The 4,670-nt window shown below is 38.6% G+C and overlaps 1 pseudogene; it reads right to left on the bottom strand.

Moving 5' to 3' along the window:
* Positions 1-444: 444 nt before the first annotated feature.
* On the bottom strand, positions 445-918 carry LOC113188866 (large ribosomal subunit protein eL21 pseudogene; annotated as a pseudogene).
* Between the last annotated feature and the right edge of the window lie 3,752 nt (positions 919-4,670).

The raw sequence follows: 4,670 nt of genomic DNA, 5'->3' as shown, positions 1-4,670 counted from the left end.
TCTTTCACTTATAATATTTTCAAATGTCATCTCTGTTGATATATATATATATATATTTTTTTTTTTTCAATACTTCACCATGTATGTTTCATTCATGTTTATGGCTAAATAATATTTCTAATATTTTGTTCCTCTATTCATCAGTTGATGAATATTCCCCCCACACATACCATCTTTGACTATGTGAACTGAGCTGCTCTGAATATTTATGTGCAAGTAGGAGTAGAATTGTTGGGTCATATGGTAATTCTTTTTTTTTTTTTTGTACCAGGGATTGAATCCAGGGGCACTGAACCACTGAGCCACATCCTTTTTAATTTCTTATTTTGAGACAGGGTCCCACTAAGTTGCTGAGGCTGGCTTTGAATTTGTAATCCTCCTGCCTCTGGCTCTTTTTTTTTTTTAATTAAAAAAATCATTTTTATAGTCCACGGACCTTTAAATTTTTTTTTTTTTTACATTTATTATGCCATGAATTCATAGGGAATAGGTTCCAGCAGTTCAGGCTCCTTTCCATTTATTCTCACAAAATGTGCTTCTCTGGGTGGGGCAGGCTGGCTTCAGCTGAACCCAGGTACCTTTCTCTTTGACTTCCTTCTTTTTCTGATCATTTTCCTTCACATGTTTCAGGCTCTTAGCGTGCTTAATATGCTCAATACGCACATTAATTCTCTTGGCAAGAATCTTGCCCTTAACTTGCTTATTCCAACAATGCCAACAGCATGCTGGGTACCATTGTAGACTCTCCCAGTTTTGCCATGATAACATTTGTGGGGTATTCCTTTTTGAACAATACCCATTCCCTTGATGTCTACATCATCACCCTTCTTATAGATTCGCATATATGTGGCCATGTTTTCTAAAAGGCCTAGAGAACATATATCGGGTTACTTTCCTCTTTCCCTTTGTGTTTGGCATTTTGGCAAATTACTGGAAGATGGCAGATCCAGCTGAAAAGCCTGCCTCTGGCTCTTGAGTTGCTGGTGTGCACCACCACACTAGGCATCACATGGTAATTTTATGTTTAATCTATTGTATAATTTTATGTTTAATCTATTGTACAACCACCAAAGTGTTTTCAGCAGTGGTTACCCCATTTTATGTTTCCTCTAGAAATATATGAAGATTTCAATTTCTACATGTTTTCATCACCAATTATTATTTACGATTTTTTAAAGAAAGTATTATTATTACCATTATGGCCAATACATGCTGTTGATAGATTCACATCACTACTCATGTTTTATTGAACAAGACAAATTATATGATCACATGTACCTTCAAGAGAGGTGGGAGGCCCAGTTCCATCACATGGCAGAAATAGCAATGCTGGGATATTTGTGAACAGCCCTAATGACTATCACACAGTTGATGTCAAGGGAGACGAAAGATTAAATCAAAATAGACCCATCATGTCTCTGCTAGTCCTCATGCACAAACCAGGCCATTATCTCTTACTTAAGTATTATAAAGTTTCCATTAGGAAATTGAAATAGAGAATTGCTGAGAGTGGTACAGATGTGAGCTTAGAAATATGGGAAGGAGGCATAAAGGCTGAGGAAAGAAGAACAGAAACCAAGAAAAAATGTAGGGCTGGAGATGTAGCTCAGTGGCTCAGTGTTAAGAGTGCCTGCCTAGTATGTGCAAAGCCCTAGAATTGCAAAATGAATAAAAAAAAAAAAAAAAAAAAAAAAAAAAACCAAAACCAAAAAACAAACAAAAAAAAAAATAAATAAACTTCTAAGTAGGATACTTAAGTTGGTTAATTATAAATACACTTTAGGAAAACATACAAGAGCATATTTCTTTGAAAAAAGTTAGATCTCCTCTTTTTAGCACAAAATGTACTGTAGCCAAATACCACCCAAACTCTATAGTGATGAAACATTCACCCTAGAAGTTAATTCATCTCTCAACAGCTTCCCAAGTAACTGTGATGGTATATTTTGTTAAATTAGCTAAATGATAATTTTCTGATGCAACTACAAATTCAATCGTAAAAATAAGGAAATACAAATGTGCATGAAAGGATTTTGCTGAAAAGGAGCACTTGGTGTCACCCAGCAACCCTGCTCTGGAGTTTCCCTTAATGGGGTAATTTCAGCTGGCAGCTGGTACAACCTTGAAATGATCCTGTTTGTTTTCCCTGCACCCCGATGTGTAGAGGTCATTGCTGATAATAATATGGTTGCTATTCGTTATTATCTGGAGTGTGATAACATGACAGAATTGCCTAGAAATGCTCTTTTTTTTTTTTTTTCCAATCTTGACATCAACTCTGTGTACACAGTTGCTTCATACTAGATGCACATTTCAAAGCCCAAGAATATTTACATTTTAGAAATAAAAATGATCTAATGGGCTAGGGGAGAGGTATGAGTATCGTGTAATTTGCCCAGTTTGTAGCTCTGTAAGCAGTAAATAAATATTCATTGTTTAGACGGTCTGTGTTTGAATCTCAGCTCCATCCCTACTAGTTTTGTGTTTTTAGACATGCTTATTAATCTAGTGCAAAATAGTGTTTAGTCTTGGGAGGATTAAATGAGCTCAGATATATAAAATGCTAAGAATAATGTATGGTATACAGTAAGCACTACATAGATGATGACTGATTTTCAGGATTGTGCACCCTCTTGATAATCACTTCCTCTTCCACCAGCCTAGGTTAGGCACCCCTGCTGTGCGCCTCTGACATGCTCTGCTTCCTAGGTCTAACCAGCAGTTAAAGAGAATTATAATTGTGTGTTTCATGTCCCACAATAGCTAGAAGTTCTGGGCTGGTAGAGACTCAGGCCGTCTTCATCACTATGTCTTTATGTTCTCTGGTCCCCAATAATCTAAATATCCTTGTTCTTAACTCACTACCACATGCCCTGAGGCTGCAGAAGTGGCCAACCTAATTTCCTGGGGAACCAGGAAGGGCAGCAGTTGGCTGATATTTACCAGGACTTTGCAGAAACTCTGAGGAGAAAACTGCTGAGTCACGGGCACGCATGTTGAGTGGAAGGATCTCAACTGTAGGTCTTTGTAACATCGCTTCTTGGGCATGTAGTGGCTACTGGCTGCCCCCTCAGAAAGCAAATATTCAATATCTTATCTTTGACATCTTTATCTTTTATTGCAAGTAATGGGATTCACTTGAACTCGCTTCAGAAAGGAAGGAGGGGTGAGAAGGGGTGAGGACGTCTATAAGGGCATACAGGGCAGATCTCAGAATTCAAGAGCAGGGTCACAGCTGGGTCCCTGAGGAAATGCCATCAGGAGCTGAGCCACCCTCTCAGGCTTCTTTCATTTTCTCTCTGGGGCCAGATGGCTCTTTGACATAGGTCTCCCTTACCATCTGCTTTGTTCTTCACCCTCTTCAGGCTGCCTCTCTTCATTGCTCCATTCAGTGGAAGAAAAGTCTCTGGGCTCCTGGGGTTGTGTGCCCTCAGTTCTAGCTGCACCCTGCGAATGATTAGCTGTTGCTACCACTAAACTTCTTTTTTTTTTTTTTTAAGAATTTAACCCTTATTTTATTTATTTGTTTTTATGTGGTGCTGTGGATCGAACCCAGTGCCTCACGGGTGCTAGGTAACTCTACCACTGAGCTACAACCCCAGTCCACTACCATTAAACTTAACTTCCAGGGAAGAATCTGATGGGTTCAAATGAAGCTGGATGTTTCTCTTGATCTAAATCATAACTGTCAAGTTTATCTATTACAAACATGGAAGTCTGGTGAGTAATTCTCTAGGAACAGGGTCACTGAGAGATGGGCAGATACTCTGGCATCCAAACATCATCATCCAAAATGGTCTCCAATGTTATGCAAAGTTGAGTCAAGGCAATAAGAGCATGGGGTTGTGAAAGTCAATGATTCTAAGATGAAATAAATCATTTTTGTCAAATCAGGCAAAATTAGAGCTGGGAAGTAATGAAGGGGGAGTGCTCATGTCTAAGATAAGTAAGGACTTTTTTAAAGCCCCACAAGATACTCCTTTTCATTCTCAAGTGCCCCGTGCTTGGCTCAGCTGGCACCTACATACAGATTTCTGTAACCAAATTTATCTTTAACATCCTTTAAGACAGCAACAGCTCAGACAAGATGCTCTGGCCAGATCACTTGTCTGGCAATGGCACCTGTACCAATGAGCTGATACCAGCAGGAGCTGGGGGGCTCTCCAAGACCAATGGGCTTAGTATGCAAACAGCCACGTAAATTCCTCCCCTTTGCCTTTAAAAACTTCCCCTTGTCTCAACCTCTTTGACCATGTCTGTAGTTTACTAAGGCAAACTATGGCGATGTTCTCTAGTCCCCGATAATCTAAATATCATTGTTCTTGAGAAAATCTCTCTTTCTGGTTATTCTTTAGGTTGACAGAGCATAAAATTTATCTTAACTAACCAGAAACCACTAGGTTTCAATAGATTTTGAAAACTGTCCTTTTGATGGCATTAAAAACATACAAAACCAAACTTTTGGGGATAGGACCTTATTTTAAAGTGAACTATATAATTCTCTGAAAACAAGGTGACACATGCTACTCCCTTTGGAATTCTCTTCCCTTCTTTTTAATTCCGACTAACCTGCAATTATCAGATAAAATTATTATTCAGATCTTAGCTTGATGGATAGGCTCAGATATGCAGATTATGAAAACTTAGTTTGCTATACATTTAATCTCTGT

The sequence above is a fragment of the Urocitellus parryii genome, chromosome 5 (genome assembly GCF_045843805.1).
Source record: "Urocitellus parryii isolate mUroPar1 chromosome 5, mUroPar1.hap1, whole genome shotgun sequence".
NCBI classification, from domain to species: domain Eukaryota; kingdom Metazoa; phylum Chordata; class Mammalia; order Rodentia; family Sciuridae; genus Urocitellus; species Urocitellus parryii.
This window is presented reverse-complemented; position numbering and strand designations above follow the sequence as displayed.